The sequence below is a fragment of the Rhynchophorus ferrugineus genome, unplaced genomic scaffold (assembly GCF_030347505.1).
Source record: "Rhynchophorus ferrugineus isolate W39M unplaced genomic scaffold, kcgeb_rfMv2 rfM5, whole genome shotgun sequence".
Lineage (NCBI taxonomy): Eukaryota > Metazoa > Arthropoda > Insecta > Coleoptera > Curculionidae > Rhynchophorus > Rhynchophorus ferrugineus.
In genome coordinates this window covers 22,302,525-22,324,782 of record NW_027472584.1, presented here as the reverse complement: position 1 = coordinate 22,324,782, position 22,258 = coordinate 22,302,525, and the positions used below count along the sequence as shown (strand labels likewise).

At 31.9% G+C, this 22,258-nt stretch overlaps 1 protein-coding gene across 6 annotated transcripts in view; it reads right to left on the bottom strand.

The window, feature by feature from the left end:
- Positions 1-22,258, bottom strand: part of LOC143197342 (uncharacterized) — a 473,239-nt gene that overhangs the window by 383,230 nt on the left and 67,751 nt on the right. The gene's annotated exons all lie outside the window — the stretch shown is intronic.

The following is a 22,258-nucleotide window of genomic DNA, read 5'->3' as shown; positions in this document are numbered from 1 at the left end:
TTAAACAAGAAGAATATCCATCAAATGAAATCGAAAAAAGGGAGAAAACTATTTCTTTTATTTCATAATACATCATTATATAACAACCGTTTTTTTTTCAGATTTGGCGTTTTCTTAAACACGAACATAGGCAAATTTAATACGATCAAAGGAAAATGTTTTTGACCATCCTCCTCACTTGTCAACTAAAATGGGGCGTAGAGATTTGTCTTTGTTATAAAAGAAAATGCCTGCATAGGCTTTATATTTCGTTGGTTGTCATTTTCATGTAAGCATCTTGTCTGATATATGCATATTGTGCAATATACAGCGTTTTTTTGTTGTTTCAGGGATATTAATTATTATTTACAATTCCACTTTACTTAGTGTCAATAATTAAGGGATACTTTTATAGAATACCATTGAGATATTTAGCGAATCCTGCTTGAGGAATTCGGCATCCGTCAAGTAACATATTTAGGTTTTTGTCATTTATTTGCAACACAAAATTAACATGGATAGATTTGGAGCTATTAAGCTGTATTTTACAGTTTCTATTCCATTTGTAGAACTTGTCAACCACTACTTGTACTTCTTGTACAGCCTTAGGCAAAGATATATATTTTGCCATGACAACTGTGTCGTCAGCAAATGTTCCAAATACTGTGTCTTTCGTTGTTGGAATATCAGCAGTTTAGAGCAGATACAGGAATGGTCCCAAGACACTTATCTGTGGAACTCCAGCCAAAATAAGCATAAGTGCTTTAAGTGTTGAGAATTTTTTTCAAAAAGTATCATACTCGGTTAAAAGCTTGTGAAACGTTCAGGAATATTGCAAGGCAGCCCTTTCATTAACCCAGGTGTAATATCTTTAGTTACAGGGGCCTTTTTAGGATTGAGGTTGTTATCAATTGCTGTGGCAATTTCCATTAGAGAAATGAGCTACATCAGTAGATTCTATACATTCAGTTGGAATACATCAGAATTAATGATGATCAGAAGGAATGATGTCGGGTGAGTATGGAGGGTAGGGTACATTTTCCCATTTAAGATTTTCCAGGTATTTTTTCATTCAGCTTTTCTTAAATAATATTCGGTTTTTAACTAATCAACTCAACGTTTACCTTAACCAATGGTCATTTAATTTAGTTTGAGTTTCGAATTTATCATTTTCGAATATTTTCGAATGGCCAAAAAGTTGTATTTCAACTGAACTCACAAGAAAAACTGACAACATATTTTTTTCATCTAAAATAACCACAATTACATATTATATGGATGCCTTTTTTAACATCCAAAAGTCCTCAATTTGAGACATGGATATCAACACTGTTGACGAATTCATGTAATTTCTGAATAGTATTAAACTTGAAGCCATATGTCTCAAAATTGCATGCCCTCTCAACTATTGGTTTATAATTTAGAGTTGTTTTTATGAAGCATCTTTATTTATTTTCGTAAAGATTTTGTTTTACAACAAAATGGTTAAAATCTGGAGATTTATAGAGTGTTTTTATAAACACTAAAATAACGCTGATGAGACGCAAAATGACCACCCGTACAACATGTATTACTTTAATAACAACGAATATTACATATAACGACTGATATTTTCAAACCAGACACAACAAAGCACCGTCAAAAGTATGCGTACGGGACAAAAACAGAATTCATATTAAATGGTGGCGTAATATGAAATTTTACCGATCATCAGTTTACCCAATTCAATACTCCCGTCCAATTTTCATCCAACCAGCGCCGCTATTTATAAATTTAAATATGCAAAATCAAAACCGGACACGACAGCGTGATGTTTTTAATTAGATTTATTACGGCAGACGAAAATAAATGTTATTTTATTAAAAATTTACCTGTATAATTTCTACGTGATCGGTACAATATTAAATTAAATTTGTTCGCGGAAAATATGCCTGATCGCATAATTATTATCTAAACTCAAACGATTATTTTATCATATTAATTGGATTTAGAGTATTATTCAATAAATACCTATGTATGCTTTCATTATTATTCATTTCCTTTTCATAATATTATAAATAGAACCACTGTAAAATGGTTTTAAGTAGCGTTGGGAAATATCGACTGAAAACGGTCGAAAGAGTCGATACTCAAAAAAACTAGCAAAAACTGCATTTATTAATTTGATTTTTAACGAAGTAGAAATTACTTTGATGCTTAAATGTTCTGTGAATCCATAAAAAGGAATGAAATGTTTCTATGGAATGCAATAATACCCCACAAATGTTTTATCGTATTTTAATATGTTAATTGTTATTCTTAAATAATATACCATAATAAATATAGACAACACAATAACACTTAAATAAAACCTAAAATCTAAAAATGTATAATTATCATAAATACTAAATAAAAATTAAACATATACCTAATCACAGAAAAAAAAGTAATGCATAACATAATTAAAAATGATCACAAAATAACTACTAGAGCTTTTCTAAACATAGTAAATGCTTTATTTATTATTGAGCGGAAATATTTTTTAAGAAAAATCCAGAGAGTAATCGAAATATTACCTATTATTGACATAAAAAGAGTCAAAAGTATTTTACTATTTATCATTCAAAGTTTTAAACTTTTTGCCCTATTACAGTAACAATTTTGTAAAATATCGTTCCAAAATGCTGCTATATTAATATACAATATATTGTTATTTACAAGTAAACTACAAAAAAAAATCATAAAACTATTTATATTACGTATAAATCTATGTAAGCCTAAATTGGGTATATTTTTCACTCATCACTGGTAAAAAGTAGTAAAATTAGTCGAACCAAAAATAACGACTGAAACAGTCGATAGTAAGAAGTAGTCAGTTACTAAACAATCGATAGTCGTTTTCAGTCGATAGCTCCCAACGTTAGATTTAAGATATTTACTACAATAATGGATAATGGTCATATGGAATCCAACTATGGGAAACCGTTAGAAAATCTAATATATCAATCGTACAACGGTTCTAAAATAGAGTGTTGCGTGCTATTGTCGATGCTCCGTACTATGATTCAAATGAAGTAATAGAACGCGATATTCCTCTAGAAACAATAACGAGTGTTCAACAATTCAACGTGTTTGTGTGAAGTACTTCGAAAGAGTGTCAGTGCATCCCAATGTACTCACCAATCAGCTAAATATACGAAGTGACAATGAAGTGCGTAGATTAAAACTTCTAACACCATCCGACATTATTATTGGACATATATAGACTACAGAATAAGCTTTAGAATAAGTCTGATTAATTTAAATAGTATTTTATACAGGAGATCACTTAGTGTGACTTAAGAAGTGATTTTCTACATGTCATGTATATATAATAGAAACATAACAAATACTTATTACCCTCTAGGCAGATTGTGGAACTATTCAAAGTAACAAAAAAGTTATTTTTTACATACAACAAATTAACCTACTACATTCTGATAAAAGTAGACTATAAAACTCATCGAGAAATTCCGTGTTTAGGCTTCTTATCTAGTAGTTTCACATGTTTCATATGTTCTTGTTGTGTATTGTTCTTTTTTGATCTACATGATGGGATCAATAGCTGATGGTATAGAGTTTCATTGATTTTAGAGCAAGTATATCAATGCCTATGATTCCAATTTATATCGAAAGCTAGCCCAGCTAAACTAGAGGTTCATCGAGGAGAATTTACTTTGAAATATTAAAATAGATCTTTCGCTTTACTTGCACAAGTTATGGTGAAAGGCTCACAGTTAAACATATACTGATTGATTGGTCAGTGTCAACTCAATTACATTTTGTATATGTCCACATTTGAAAGCATTATTTCATTTGTCAAAGAAAAAGTTTACACTATGATTAATTTCATGTAATCTATGTACTAGGTTACTCCACCTATAAAAGTAAACCCCTAAGAAGACAATAAAGAACTCTTGGAGGCTGATTTTAGCAGAAAATATGCAGCAGTTAAAATGAAACTAACTACATAATTTGCATAGATGTGACAGATATGATAAATTGAAGACATTATGAATTATTAACAGTTATTAATTTGTAAACATTTTAAAGCATTGATAAATATTAAGATATTTAACGATTAACAGGTCAATTGAAAAGTACAGGACCTACTATAGTAAAACACATTTTTTTGGCAAAATTGGTTTTTTTATTCAACATAATTCCCTTCAAGGGTGATACACTGATTATAGCGACCCTCCAACTTTTCGATACCATTTTTGTAGTACGATTTGTCCTTTGCTTCCAAATAGGCCTCGGTTTCAGCGATCACCTCTTCATTCGACGAAATTTTTTTCCCAGCGAGCATTCTTCTGAGATCTGAGAACAGGAAATAGTCGCTGGGGGCCAGACCTGGAGAACACGGTGGATCAGGAAGCAATTCGAAGCCCAATTCATGGATTTTTGCCATCGTCTTCACTGACTTGAGACACGGTGCATTGTCTTGGTGAAGCAGCATTTTCTTTTCCTTCAAATACTGCTGTTATTTGGCGATTTCGTCCTTCAAACGGTTCAATAACCCTATGTAATAGTCGCTGTTGATGGTCCTTCCTTTTTTAAGGTATTCAATGAAAATAATTCCATGCGCATCCCAAAATACAGACGCCATTACCTTGCCAACCGACTGTAGCGTTTTCCCAAGCTTTGGAGCGGGTTCATCGTGTGCAGTTCACTCGGATGACTGTCGATTGGACTTCGGAATGAAAATGATGGAGCCATGTTTCATCCATTGTCACATATCGACGCAAAAACTCGGGTTTAGTACGATTGATCATCTTCAAAAACTGTTCCCAATCATCAACTCGTCGTTGTTTATGGTCAACAGTAAGTTCGCGCGGCACCCACTTTGCACAGAGCTTTCTCATACCCCAATGTTAGTGAATGATATGATGTACACGTTCAGTTGATATCTTTGGAGTGTCTGCTATTTCATTTAATTTCAATTTACGGTCATTCAAAATCATTTTGTGGATTTTTTAAATGTTTTCTTCGGTAACCACCTCTTTTGGGCGTCCACTGCTTTCACCATCTTCGATGCTCATTTCACCACGTCTAAACTTAGCATACCAATCCGTGATGATTGATTTTCCTGGGGCAGTGTCCGGAAACTCGGCATCAAGCCAAGTTCTTGCTTCAACTGTATATTTTCTCTTCAAAAAGCAATATTTTATCAACACGTGCAATTCATGTTTATCTATTTTTTCAAAATAACAAAAGTTGCTTCACTCAAAATGCTATAATTCACAAACTAATGATCCGATAGCTCTCAAATTTATATACGCATCTTTTGAGGGTTAGGTCCAACTAAAAAATATATGGATTTAATTCTAGTAGCGCCATCTATATGCCAGGCCGGGAACTTTTCAATTGACCTGTTAATGTAACAAGATATATGACAATATATTTTATTCTTTGAACTTTGTATTAATTATTTTAATTTTTTACTTTACAGAGCCTAAGTTTAGGTTCATATCTTAATTACAAAATCAAGCAGAGTTTTTTTAACTTTGGCTTTACCTCCATTGGGTTAAGTTTACTTTAAATATACTTTTATGTCAGACTTTATCGAAGACTTGTACTAGGTCCAAAATATAAACTTTTTTCCATTGGTAAGCTTTTTTAATAATGTCTATGATCCTATGTACCTAGTCAATTGTTAAATGTTAGCGCAAAGCCAATAGTTAGCTCATAGTAATTGAAAATAAGGGTAGCCATTTTGACGAGGCCAAAATTAATCCAAAAATGTATTAACCTTATTTGAGTGTAATAACTGTAAACTTAGCGTATATATTGTTAAGAATAGAACATCAACAAATTGGTGAAGTCGCCGGGGTTGAAGTTATGGGTGTAATGAAGACGATTATCCCCCAGTTCCGGGTAAAGTCTTGGAGTTAAACACGAACACCACCCGCAGTGACAAGACTAGCGAACTGCGATAGTATCCGCGCGCATTCCCCAACGCCGTTACAATGTTAGGTGCCCGATGATGGATGGCTTCCTCTCCCGAAGCCAGGCGTCGGTCTGAAAACGCGCCCCCACCGTAATCTCCTCTATTTGTCATCCGAAATTCACCACCTTTTATAAAGTGGCGATGCGTTCTTTTAGACCCCAATAACCGGCAGACTACTGTCTCTCCGTTTCGACTTTTGTTACGCCGGTATAATAACTCCGGATTTTATCTTGGTCTAGAAGCGAGTGCTGATTAACTGAGCCGCAGGGGGCGCTGTAGAATTTCACACCAATTGCCTATCGCGCTGTTGCCGTGATATTTATGACTGTTTCCCGACTGGCCGAATTATCAGATGCTTTTTTTCCTCTTTTACGTAACATTTTGGATGGAGACGAGTAGAGGGACTTATTTAGGGGACACACACACAAAAAATACGAGAAAAACAAATTGATACATTCGAGTAATAGCCTTAATCTAATGTTTTAGTTAACTAAATGCGAAAGTATCTGTCGGCTGTCAGATAATTTCTGATAAGAAAACTTGCAACATATAATACGATAATAGTAAACAACAATCACTAAAATAGTGTAATTATTTTATTAAAAAATTATATATATATATATATATATATATATATATATATATATATATATATATATATATATATATATATACTAGCGACTCGCCCCGGCTTCGCACGGGTGCAATGCTGATACTAAATTAAATACACTACAGAAAAAATATGAACGTTGTATATAAAAACATAGCGGCCCGCTCCGACTTTGCACGGGCATAAAATATATATGCCTATGTCACTCAATGAAAACATGATTAAAATCGATCCAGTATTTTTGGTTCATTCATTACTGCCCTTGGCCTGCACGCATTAAATTTGGAGTAAAACAATTCCTCTTCCCCTATACTTACTATGAAGATTTCCTGCTATCTTTGGAATATCTAAATTCATACAATTTTTATTACATTACACATTTTTAAACGCAAATTTTAAATTTGTAATATCTCCGAAAATATTTGTTTAATTTACATGCTGTAAGGAACCATATTGATCTATATTAATTGCACACTGTATTTAAGGTACTTAATTCGATAAGGATTAATGCCGTATTGCTTAAAATAGCTTCGTAAATAAGCCATTTTCTCACGTAAAAAGTAAACAATAAAAATGGTTAATGTGGGTTATCCCTAAAAGATAAACATATACCATCGCGGACTTTTTTGTAGACCTTTTTATGGTGTACAATACTGTAGTACATTAATTTGATCTAACTCGTAGGGTTAGGCAGCGTTTTTGCTAATTGCTAAATAAGCCTAAAAAAATAGGTTAATTTACGACATCACGTTAGAAACCTCTAAAATTAGCAATGTTGCCTTAGTATATTATGCATGTATTATACATATAAACCTTCCTCTTGAATCAGTCTATCTATTGAAAAAAACCGCATCAAAATCCGTTGCGTAGATTTAAAGATTTAAGCGCACATAGGGATATAGGGACAGAAAAGGCGACTTTGTTTTATACTATGTAGTGATATATATATATATATATATATATATATATATATATATATATATATATATATATATATATGGTCTACCCATTGTAATATTAAATATCGTAATTTATTGAGTAAATATCTAACATTAAAAAGTGAAAAATACAATATTTTTAACAAAAAAATTGAACCGACTTCAAAAAATAAATAATGAACTCACTAAAAATTATCAAACTTAGATTTTCAACATAAAAAAAATATTTTGGCCTCGGCACCTACCTCAAAGTAGTCATTTGATAGTAGTTAACATAATATCGTAAATACATAATATAGGTTTAGGTAGGTATTAAGCTAAATTGTTGTTTATTTGTTGTTTTACAAAATTTTCATTATTTTTTAATTTTTAGTGTGTTCCTTATCAATTTTCTGAATTCGGATCAATTTTTTTGTAAAAAATATTTGATTAATTATATATGGTAGCAATTTAGTAAATTAACACAATAATCCTTAAAATAAAATGGCCAATGCACGTCATCAACACCTTCGAACGTATTGCCAACTTCAGTTTATAAACACGTAAAATCCCTTTTAAACCCGTACAATTTTCCTTTCTCATTTTACTAATTAGCATTATTCTTGTTAAAAGAGACAGAATGACGTCTGATGCTTTCGAACATACAACCAAATGGTCTATAAAATTCGATTTGTCTTGGTACTGACCGACACCGTTGTCCTATGTCCATATCAATATAATAAAGTAACTCTAACCTACAAACTATTATGGCTATACTGTAGTTTAAGTCCTTCAATAAATAGGCATTAGAGGTACTATTGTATTAAAATAACTTATATTTTGTAACGTTATTTTTGTTTCATTATTTAATTTATACTAATATTTTGTTGGCAGATCAAAAATAAACTTAACTTTGGTGCGGCAACGTTGCATTATAAATTTTGATGACGTACATTGGCCTTTAAGTATTAACGTTTTTTACATAGATATGACGTCATATGATAGCAAGGATAAGGAAAATCTAAGGCTTTTAAAATAAAAAGCCCTTTTTCCTGAAGAAATAGCATATATTTAGGAAATTTTAAGTACATTATAGAACAACTTTTCCAAAATGAACAATCATGTCATTGTTGTAGTAAAACAAATATGAAAAACTAACTAAAAATAATCTGTTTTTATAAATTCTTCATTTTTATGAACTAAAATTATCGATGTACTGAGCGAGATTCGAACCAGCGACCATCGTTCCACCAAACCAGTAAAAACAATAATGAAAAATCAGAGTCTTATATTTTTATTCGTTAAATAAACCTGTTATTGACCAGTGATGATGTTTACAAGCTAGGAACCCATAAAAAGTCGAAATAACCTACCCTATTCTGACATTTCCCCCCAAATTGCAATATATGTATTGATACATCCCCAGAATTAGGTACAGGACTTTACAATTTACCTCTAGAAAATACTGGGGGAATTATTTGACGTCACATAGGTAAATAAAACGATAAACATGTCATATAACAAAGAGAATTAAGATTAATTACCATATAGTGGCATACTTATATCTATATTTTAAAATTAGCTTAATATCACTGGAATTTAATGTAGGATAATTTGTACCTGATATTATTGCTTCAAACCTTCTCCAATACAATGTTAATAATCTTAGTTGTATTTTAGTTATATTTTTAATGAGTCAAATCTAATATACTATAACAAAACAAACATATCAAAATATTATTTATAAAAATTACATTATAAGTAACGTTGGGAACTTTCGACTGAAATTGACTATCGACTGTTAGTAATTGACTATTTTTTACTATCGACTGTTTCAGTCGCTATTTTTGGTTCGACTGTTTTTACTACTTTTTACTAGTGACTGTTTCAGTCGATTGTTTTCAGTAGCTATTTTCGGTCCGATTGATTTCATCTATTTACTATCGACTGTTTCAGTTGTGTGCTGTTATTTTTTTGGGTTCTGCAGTTTCATTCGATTGATTTTTAACATTCTGGTTGTCGTCCTAACCGCGACCTTGACAAAAATATGCCGAACTTGTATAGATTTATATGTAATATGTATAGTTTTATGATTTTTTCGGTACTTTGCTTGTAAATAACGATATATTGATGATATCAAGATGAAACTATATTCAATATTTATGCTAAATATTACGAATAAATAAATTTTCTAATAGTAAAACTCCTCTTTAATGTTCAAGTATTTATTTTCTTGGCTGTTAAGAAATACAAGAAAATAATGATGGCCGCGAAACTTTTTAGTTAAGATTAATTTTATCAACAGGTAAGGCAGATAAATCTTTTTATAATCTATTTTTTTTATAATGATGCATTCAGCTAAACATTGTATGTTTTGAGAATATTTTGAACGAGAATACTCAACTTCTGCTGTCTACAGTCCCCGATTTCAGAAGAATCAGTGTTTGGTATTACAAATAATGCCGAGGCGATACAAGAAATTGTCACAAAAGAGATATAATCCATTCTAACTTCAAAAAGAACAAATACAGTACTACAACTCGAAATTCAAAACGCAAATACCGACAAAGAATGTATTTCATCTGAAGACATTTGGATAAAAAACTAGCTAGAATGAAAGAAATAATTACACCAGGTGCTACAATAACTTTAAAAATTAAGCAGTATACTCAGTATCGATTATACTACCGTTGGAAAATATAAGCACAATAAAAATGAAATGCTCCAAGCCGTCTCCGTCCTTTCCTCTCTCACGATTTATATAGGGAAGAATTCCTACATCTTCGTCTGATATCACAAATGGAACAAAACAGTCGAACCGTTCATTTGACTGAAAATAGTAATTGCTAGTTTTTTGACTGTCGACTGTTTCGACTCTTTTCAGTCGATAGTTCCCAACGCTAATTATAAGTAATAAGAATTAACGCGGAATATTTGTTTCCAACGAATTTTAACGAAGTGAGCCATGCTCTCGACCCAATTATAAGTTTTGTGACATTTCATACAGCTTAACATCCGGTTTCAACAAAATAATATTACTTATTACAATAGATAATCTACAAGATCAAACCAACCCCCCCACCCTTAATGAATGAACCCCGTATTCACCGTACTCTTCTAAAATCGAGAATGTTTTATGTTTATATATTCATTCACCCATAACGCTGAATACGATCTATAACCTGTTACTGACATTACCGAACTAACACAGGAAGCTCAAACAAATCGTCGATTGCAAAGATTGTTTTTATGAGGGTGCCCCAAGCGATGTGGCAACAATTATGTCGACGATCAAAAAAATCACCAAAGTTGCCGTGAATCGAGGCATTTCATGCGTGAAGAACATTATAAATAAGCGCGGGATACCGCCTTCAGATATATCAACGTTTGCAGACTTATATAGTAGACGAGAATAATGATTTAACTGTGTTTTTTTGCTTGTTTGTGCGAACTAAAAGGGATATATCGATGTTATTATGGAAGTGGTGATGGGGAAAACATGATTTTATGATTTAAATCATATTTGATTTAATATATTTTGATTTTTCTGAGTTTTATGAACAACGCTATAATATATAATTCACATATGAACTATATACAGATTCCTAAATTCCAATGAAAATATTGTATTAGAGGTAAAATTTATTGGTATTACCTTGTAATCCGTTTTGATATTACAACAGTAAAAGCATTTCATAACAAAGCGGTAACCAAATATTGCCGGTAATAACAGGTAAATTGAAAAGTCCCCGGCCTACTATAGTAAAACAAAATTTTTGCCAAAATTAGTTTTCTTTATTCAACATAATTTCCTTCAAGGGTGATAAACTGACTATAGCGACCCTCCAACTTTTCGATACCATTTTTGTAGTACGATTTGTCGTTTGCTTCAAAATAGGCCTCAGTTTCGGCGATCACCTCTTCATTCGACGATTTTTTTTTCAGCGAGTATTCTTTTGAGATCTGAGAACAGGAAATAGTCGTTGGGGGCCAAATCTGGAGAATACGGTAGGTGAGGAAGCAATTAGAAGCCCAATTCATGGATTTTTGCCACCGTTTTCACCGACTTATGACACGGTGCATTGTCTTGGTGAAGCAGCACATTCTTTTTCTTCAAATGCGGCCGTTTTCGGCGACTTCGTCCTTCAAACGGTCCAATAATGGTCCTTCCTTTTTCAAGTTAGTTAATGAAAATTATTCCATGCGTATCCCAAAATACAGACGCCATAACTTTGCCAGCCAACTGTTGCGTTTTCCCATGCGTTGAAGTGGGTACTTCGTGTGCACTCCACTCGGATGACTGTCGACGCAAAAAATCGGGTTTATTTCATTTGATCATCTTCAAATACCGCTCCGAATAATCGTCATGTCGTTGTTTTTGATCAAAAGTGAGCTCGCGCGGTACCCACTTTGCACAGAGCTTTCTCATATCCAAATATTCGTGAATGATGTTATGTACACGTTCATTTGATATCTTTAGAGTGTCTCCTATCAAGCCAAGTTTTTGCTCCAACTGTATTTTTCCCCTCAAAAAGCAATATTTATCCAGTTATATATCTTTTATCCATTTTTTTTGACAATAACAAAAGTTGCTTCAATCAAAATGCTATAATTCACAAACTAATGATCCGGTAACTGTCAAATTTATACTGGCATCTTTTGAGGGTTAGGGCTAACTAAAAAACATATGGATTTAATTCTAGTAGTGTCATCTACGTGTCAGCATTTGGCATGAAGGCCTTGTTCATAAACTACAGAAAATGCTACCAAAACAACACACCGAACTACTAAAATCATACATTACAACCAGAATGTTTAGAGTCAAGCAAGAAGAAGCTTACTCTACAGTAAAAGAAGCTAAAGCAGGTGTAGCACAAGGAAGTATACTGGGACCAATGCTTTATCTTATTTACACTTGTGATATACCACAAATGGAAAATATCACGATGACTACATTTGCTGATGATACTGCGATTATAGCAGTCGGAGACAATAGTGAAGAAACCTCACGAAAATTACAACAGGTAAGTGACAATATTAATAATTGGACACAAGCTTGGAAAATAAGAATTAATGAAAGTAAATCTGTACATGTGCAGTTCACCTATAAACAGACTGTACAAGCATCAATAACATTAAATAACACTATCATTCCATATAGCAACAACGCTAAATATCTCGGAATGAATGTCGAAGCAAAACTTCGCTGGAAGGAACATATAAAGAAGAAAAGAAAAGAACTGGAATTGAAATATAGGAAAATGTACTTGCTAATTGGAAGAAAATCACAATTATCAGTACCTAATAAATTGATATAATAGCATAAAGAAAAACAAGAAAAACAAACTAACCTAAAAAAAGAATATATTATATTAAACAAACTGTAAATATCCGTATTGTTTTCTGTCGTATCATTTTAATTAAAAAAATATCTACCGAATGCGAAGTGAATTCAGTACGCAAGCGATATGATAATCTTTTGTGTTTGACGTTACGTCGACACAGACAAAGGCCAATTTAAATTAAGGCAATTAATTACGTATTCTGGTCAGTAATAAGTTTGTCTAGGTTAGTGGTGGTTTAGTGGATCGTTTGTTTTATTATGGCGCTGTGTTTGTTATTGTTTAACTATCAGCGAACCTGTAGACCTCGTTAAAATTTAATAGAACCAGGGTGGATATGAAATTTTATTGTATTGTGCACATTTAATTAATGTGCGCTGAAATGGTCTGTCCGTGACGTTCTGAATAATCTTCCCTCAATGTTTGGGATTCGTTTAATTTTCTTTTCTAGTAGATACTCTACGATCTTCGAAATATAATACACCTACACATATATAACCGTCTACCTCTAACTGTTTTAATTACTCCATTATATTACCGATAACAATAAAGCTAAAGCTAGCTTATACAATTTATATAGTTAAAATAATATACAGATAAAACCAAATCTGTCAAACTTTATATAATAGAAACCTCAATAGTCATACTATTGAGTAGCGATACAATTTCAATAAAATCCCGAAATATAAAAGGCATCCGATTTTTAAATATTATACAGATAACACCAAATCTGTCAAATTTTATACAATAGAAACCTCAACAGTCATATTATTGAGTACCGAGGCTATTTCAATACAATTCCAAAATATAAAAGGCAATCCGATTTTCGACTCAAAATCTATTTTTTACTAAATTATCTTTTTTAAATACTTGAGATATATTTATATATACCTTATATTAAAGCGAATGGAGTAATTATTTAATATACCAATATTTAAATTTTTTTAATGAAACTTCGGTACATAAAAATCGGTACAATGTATTTGATTCAACGTATTATCCATCATTAGCCGTTACTTTCTCCCTTTTTTCAGGAAATTTACGTATTTCATCTCGAAAGAACGATGTATCTTTTGAGGCTATGCACGAAACGACACATTTTTTGGCATCTTCATAGGAAATGATGCTCAGACAGGTCACGACTCATGTCGTAACAAATAATAATCAGAACGAGCTAGGTCTGGAGAATACGGCGGGTGGGTTAGCACTTCGCATTTTAATATTTCCAACTATTTTTCACCTGTTTTGAACACATGGTTGGGCATTATCATACTGAAGAATAACATTGTTGTGTCTTTGCTCGTATTGTGGCCGTTTTTTGCGCAATGTTCAGCCCAAACGCATCAATTATGGTCTATAGCGATCTCCATTGATGATTTCATTAGGTTTTAGCAGCTCATAGTATATCACAACAAGCTGACCTCACCAAATACAGAGCATTATTTATAGCCATGTGTATTTGGGATATTTGGCATCATTTTTTGTCTCTCCGGCTGTAAAAATCGCAAATTTTCATGGTTGCTATAAGCTCTACTCAGCATTCAAGTACATAAGTAAAATTTCCCTCAAATGCGACTTACTCAGTACAAACTCAGACATTTTTAACGCACTGAAAAATGAGTGAAGCCTTTTACCAAAGACGTGATTTAATACACAGTAACACCATCTGTTGTAAATCCTTTAAAATTAATTAATAGGCCTGATAAATTGTTAATATAATCAGTATAATTTCTAATTAACGGAAATAAAATTACTGTCTCCCTAAATTCGCCATTTCAAATAGTTCTAATTGACGGAATAATTACTAATAAGGAAGTTAAAGAAATAATAATAATAATAAGCCCCTGGATAGTATCTAATGACAATTCTACAAAAAGTATCAGAAAAAAGTATAAAACCTTTATAGTTAATACAATATTACAAAAGCATTAGTGCCATAGAAAGTTGTTAAAATCATGGCAATTTTTAAATCCCAAAGAGGAAACAAAAGATGTCATCTCCTACCAGCCTACAATAAGGCCAAGAGACAGAATCTGACAATAGAAACACTATTTCACTATAATCCCGAAACATAAAAGTCATCCCTATATTTTATTTAAAAACCTTCTATTATAAAATGATCTTCTCTCGAATGCTCACAACGCTTTCGGACTAATGTATTGATTATTAAACCTAATTCAATTAAAGCAAATGAATTAATTAATTAATTTGTTAGTGTAATTAGTTTAGTTTCTAACTACATTACAGTTAAATCAAATATCGATCGAATATGTATGATACACATTATTTTAGCATAATTATTTTCGTAAAAAAAAAACAATTTTACCCCAGGTATATTTTAATATTCTAAAAACGATTCTTTTAAACTCATTTGGACAATGAAATTGTCGTCCCAGGACACCAGAACACATCCCATTTACATCAAAAGATCTTTTTATATTTTAAACATCAAAGTTTAATATTAATCCATCTTCGTGATATTGTGCAAAGGAATAAATGTTTCTTCTGGGACATTAAATATAAAAAAAACGGGATGTTTGTCTGGATAGAGTAAAAAACGTGCAGGAGAAAAGGGCACATCTTACTTCCGGATTGTTAATATCGACATCAAAGGCGATTCGCGGGCTTTAAAAGCTCATTTCTTTTCATATATATTGTTATTATTGTCATTCCGCATGTAAAATTTAATCTCAAGGGTGGTTCGACATGAACATACGTACATTCTTTCCCCCCAGCAGGAAGTTTTAGGGTATACGGATGCCTCTCAATCACCCAATGTTCTTTTTAAATTAGACAAATGAATATTCCTAACGTTGGAGGTAAATATAGTATATGGTGAAACACAATAAAAACTCCCACAACAATGAAAGATGTATTAATCAGTTTTATTACATTATATCTGTCTGATATTTGAAAAAATAATTCATATTTTATTAAATTGTAATAGGTTGAAGTAATTTTTTTTTAAATATATTTTAAAGTCTCATTTTACCCACTTTGGGTTTATCTGGAGTGGACCTACAGTTTAACGTGGGCTCCGAACCACGGTCCTCAGCATTAAGCCTACCGACTGGCGAGTGACCAACTTTAGAAATCATCCCAGAAGACATCCGGTCTTACCCAGCCTGGTTACTGGCGTGGCTAGGCTATCACAAACATAAATTTACGACCACGTCCAAGAGGACCATCCTATCGCCCTTACCACTGCGCCACCAAGCCAGCTGAAGTAAATTTTAATAACCGATTAAATAATTTCATAAAAAACATTGTAAATATAAATTATGAGTTAACATTAAGACGGAATTTTGGCATCATAAGACCTGGAAGATGTAGAGAAAAAGCTTTTTATTTTCTGTAGTCGCTGTAGCAAACCTTTTGAACATCATCGGTAGCGACAATAATACCAAATGGCTGAGAGAGAAAGCAATTTTGGCAACTTATCATTATAATTCAAAATCGAACCTTTGACACTCTGTATTCATTCAAATATGTCGACGAAATTCCCCCTCCTCGCTTGCATTACTTCCGATTTATATACCAAAATACTTTCGTTCCATTTTATTCATTATCATTCCATCTGTTCCAAGATTTTCTATAAATGTTCTGATAACTGATATTCCTGTTGTTATTACGACATTTTTTATAAAATCTCCTACAAACATTTCTATTTTTTACATATTTTTATACCGTATATGTAGTCCTGTTTGGTCTCTTTAACATTTTTTTATTATTTCATTCATTCATAATATTATAAACAAGACGACTATATAATCATCATAGTACAACATAATTATCAAAATAATTTAGAAAATAACAGAATCATTAAAAATATAAATAAATCATCATGTCATTGAATGAGATTGGGATGAGTACCGACTGGTACTTGACAGTTATATCAAGACCCTTTTACACTTAATGTCAACACGCGAAATAACAATCACCATTGTTTTGCCTTAATGGTTATTTAGCCCAATCAATATTTAATAAGTGACTGATATATTCTCCAGTGGGGAAAAACTACATAAGAAAAAAATCTTTCCTATATTTTCTATATATAAATTCTACTTTCCACACAACATATTTAAAATGAAACAAGATAAATTGGTTTTCATTCCATATTGATATCAAAAAGAAGTATACACTTAAAAATGAATATTTCAGCATTTTCTAGCTTTAATATATAACAATCATTTCAATATTTTTCAATATTTTTTAATATTTTTGCTGCCATTTTTGTTCAAATAATCGCAAGTGGATGAAAATGACACGGATTATATAGAATTTTACGCTGAATCGAATGGTGGTATAAGGAGTTAAATACAACTTTTAGTTTTTAAGTTATAGGGTGAAAAATATATTGTTCAAAAATTAATGGATTTCGGTTTATGTCACATTATCTCTAAAACTATACATTCTATAGAAATTTAACATGGATTTTCTTTCCTTTCGCTCCAAAATACGTATATTTTGAGGATTTTATCTTAATCGGAGAGATGAAAATTTTTGGCACATTTTCCATACATATAGTCGTTAAAATTTCCGATATTTTAACATTTTCAGTATTTTTGCTGCCAATTTTGTTCAAATAATCGCAAGTGAATGAAAATAACAGGGATTGTATAGAATTTTACGCTGAATCAAATGGTGGTATAAGGAGTTAAATACAACTTTTAGTTTTTAAGTTATAGGGTGAAAAATATATTGTTCAAAAATGAATGGATTTCGGTTTATGTCACATTATCTCTAAAACTATACATTCTATAGAAATTTAACATGGATTTTCTTTCCTTTCGCTCCAAAGTACGTATATTTTGAGGATTTTATCTTAATCGGAGAGATGAAAATTTTTGGCACATTTTCCATGCATATAGTCGTTAAAATTTGCGATATTTTAACATTTTCAGTATTTTTGCTGCCAATTTTGTTCAAATAACCGTAAGTGAATGACAATAACAGGGATTGTATAGAATTTTACGCTGAATCGAATGGTGGTATAAGGAGTTAAAAACAACTTTTAGTTTTTAAGTTATAGGGTGAAAAATATATTGTTCAAAAATGAATGGATTTCGGTTTATGTCACATTATCTCTAAAACTATACATTCTATAGAAATTTGACATGGATTTTCATTCCTCTCGCTCCAAAATACATATATTTTGAGGATTTTATCTTAATCGGAGAGATGAAAATTTTTGGCACATTTTCCATACATATAGTCGTTAAAATTTCCGATATTTTAACATTTTCAGTATTTTTGCTGCCAATTTTGTTCAAATAATCGCAGGTGAATGAAAATAACAGGGATTGTATAGAACTTTACGCTGAATCGAATGGTGGTATAAGGAGTTAAATACAACTTCTATTTTTTAAGTTATAGGGTGAAAAATATATTGTTCAAAAATGAATGGATTTCGGTTTATGTCACTTTGTCGTTAAAACTATACATTCTACCGAAATTTAACATGGATTTTCGTTTCTCTCACTCCAAAATATGTATATTTTAGGAGTTTAATCTTAATCGGAGACATGAACATTTTTGTTACTTGTTACATATTTTTTGTCTTTTTCCATTAAAATAATGGAAAGTGAATAAAACTGACAGGGATTATAAAGAAATTTACACTGAATCGAATGGTGGTTAGTAAGTTTAATTCAATTATTGGTTTACAACTTATGGAAGGAAAAATTTATTTTTCAAAAATGGCTAGATATCTAAACATGACATCTGAAAATTTGCTTTTTAAAAGTATTTTGCTGTCATCTCAGTTGAAATCGTATTTACCTAGACATTTCGTATTTCCACCGATAGATATTGCTGATCAAAATACATGCAAGCATCTAATAATATACTTTTTTAGTTAATAAATAACGTTATCTCAAATAGAATTATTTCAGTATTTATCAGTTATAATTAGTTTTGTGTATCGCACAAACAGTAACATAAAATACTGCTTAATAGACAGGATATAAATAAAACCGTTGGGAGTTTGATATTTATCGCAAAAGAGATAAGGAAAAATGATTTCACGTAACCCTCCCGACAATGATTTTTTATTTGATGATTATGAAGCCCATTAAATAACCTTACTACCAGCGGCAACCGGATATGGAGGTTTTATTATTTTTCCCCTGTTCAAAAATTGCCTTCGGTCACATTTAGCTCAACCAATTTCGAATCGTATTGACTACCGGCTGGTTTATATTCAAAAACCTAGGCGCGTCTTTGGTAATTGTAAATAAGGTGACACAACATCCGAGAAGATATTATCGTTTCGGTCTCTATGCCTACTTAATAACGATTTAAATGACCTGCGAGAACCATTGTTCCCTTTCTAAATAGCTTTGTAGGTCTACTATGAGTCGGTATATACTTTACCATGCGACAATAGGTCATTTGATAAATGTCTTGAAGGTTCGGGCATGCCGTGTCACATTGACTTTCAACCATCTTCTTTGTTACATCAAGATTCTTCACTAATATAATTTTTTAAAGAAAATATCAAGTAATTTTCATTGTACCAGCTGACAGTCGTGTTATATTTTTGCTAAACGTTTTATAGGATTTCATTAACGGTAATAAATTGAATAAAATATATATATATATATATATATATATATATATATATATATATATATATATATATATATATATATATATATATATATATATATATACAGGTGAATTAAAAAGTCCCCGGCCTACAATAACAAAACACATTCTTTTGGCAAAATTAGGATTTTTAATTTAACATAATTCTCTTCAAGAGTGATACACTGACTATAACGATCCTCCAACTTTTCGATACCATTTTGGTAGTACGATTTGTCCTTTGCTTTAAAACAGGCCTCAGTTTCGACGTTCATTCGACGAAAATCTCTTCCCATTGGGAATACTTTTGAGATCCGAGAACAGGTAATAGTTGGTGGGGGCCAGATCTGGAGAATATGGTGGGTGAGGAAGGAACTCGAAGCCCAATTCATGGATTGCCAGCGTTCTCACTGACTTGTGACACGGTGCATTGTCTTGGTGAAGCAGCACTTTCTTTTTCATCAAATGCGACCGTTTTTCGGTCCAATAACAGTCCAATAACGCTATGTAATAGTCTGTTGATGGTTCTCCCTTTTTCAAGGTATTCAATGAAAATAATTCCATGCGCATCCCAAAATACAGACGCCATAACTTTGCCAGCGGACTGTTGCGTTTTCCCACGCTTTGGAGCGGATTCATCGTGTGCAGTCCACTCGGATGACTGTCATCGGGATAACGGATAACTTCGGAGCGAAATGATGGAGTCATGTTTCATCCATTGTCATATATCAACGCAAAAACTCGGGTTTATTACGCTTGATCATCTTCAAATACTGCTGCGAATCATCAACTCGTTGTTGTTTTTTAGTCAAAAGTGAGCTCGGACGGCATCCACTTTGCACAGAGCTTTCTCATACTCAAATATTCGTGAATGATATGATGTATACGTTCAGTTAATATCTTTAGAGTGTCTGCTATTTCATTCAATTTCAACTTACGATGATTCAAAATCATCTTGTGGATTTTTTAAATGTTTTCGTCGGTAAGAACCTCTTTTGGGCGTCCACTGCGTTCACCGTCTTCGGTGCTCATTTCACCACGTCTAAACTTAGCATACCAATACTTGATGGTTGATTTTCCTGGGGCAGTGTCTGGAAACTCGGCATCAAGCCAAGTTTTTGCTTCAACTGTATTTTGTCCCTTAAAAAAGCAATATTTTATCAACACGCGAAATTCCTTTTTATCAATTTTTTACATAATAACAAAAGTTGCTTCACTCAAAATGCTATAATTCACAAACTAATGAATCGACGTCTGTCAAATTTACAAACGCATCTTTTAAGGGTTAGGGCTAACTAAAAAACATATGGATTTAATTCTAGTAGCACCATCTACGTGTCAGGCCGGGGACATTTCAATTGACCTGTTATATGACACACAATTATATTATTATTTTTGTATTGTTTGGGTTCGGCACCGACTTCAAACTGATCAGTTTGTAGTTGTTAAAATAATAATGTATATAGATAAATATGTCTAGGTGTAGTAGATAGGTTAAATAAAGTTATTGTTTATATTTATTTAGTTATTACAACGATTATTATGTACATATTTCATTTTAAAACGTTTTTTTTTTTGTGTTAAAAATCTAAGTTTGATTATTTTTTACTTTTTAGTGAGTTTCTTATTTATTTTTTGAAGTTGGTTCAATTTTTTTAAAATATTTTATTTTTCTCTTTTTAGTGTTAGATATTTACTCAATAAATTACTCAGTTATTTTATTAGGTATTGTAGTGAGCAGATCAAGTAAAGATACAACATGTATGAAGATAAATAGAAATAGAGAAACAATGATTAAAAATAAAGTACGATTAGAGGTGATTTGGAAAGTGTTGAAAAAAAAACTAGAACAACGAAAAGTCGTTGACACCGCCTGAAATCGAACCCGCGACCTCCGCGTGTGAGCTGAACGCTCTAACCACTACACCACAGAGTCAGTTGGCTGCAATATTTCTACGGCTTCCCCTTGAAGAGTTGTGTTCCGTCACAGCTCAGCAAAAACATAATATACAAATATCTGTTTATTTTAGATACAAAAAAAATGTGTGAAAACTTTGCACGCGCCTTTAAAAGCATTCTTTCGAATTAAAAAGTATCTTAAAAATCGGTCCACAATTGACGGAGAAATCGGTGAACATATATAAAAAATATACACTCGAACATAGAACCTCCTTCTTTTTTGAGGTTGGTTAAAAATACATTACAGTTCATCAAATAATACTATACTAAACAAACTACTAAACCCATATTATAGATACAATCAAAGGTTGTTAATACAAAATAAAATAATAGTAAAATCAATGTATAAGGAGCTTTTAGCCAAAATAAATACCACACCGTAAAACGCATAATAAACTCATCCTCCGTTATGATACGAATTCGAACAATACGTCTATTTGGATACAATAAAACAGTAAAGGGAATGTCAACAAAAATAATGTGAATATCCTATTGACATTATTGACGTTTAATGCACGTTTTCGAACACCCTCTATTTGTCGAACCATCTAGATTTCAGTCAGCGTATAAAGCCTTTGTGGCCGAGGTAGTATATAGATACAAAAGGAAAAAGAACGGCAGAGAGGAAAAAAGAACCTCCATGATGAGAGACCATACATTCGAAAACAAAGGCGACGGGTGAATCTATTTTCTTCCACAAACTAATTTGATTTGTAGTGATAAATGCTCGATAGAAAAGTCGCCTTAGATAAGATGATTTATTAAAGAATTTCTTTAGTTGGAATTTTTTTTTCTTGCTAGTTAAGATTTATTTTCTTGGTGTTTTAATGGGATTGGATTTCGTTTGATAGTGCCAATTTATTATCAAAATTTATGATAATTTCTTTTTGTAAAA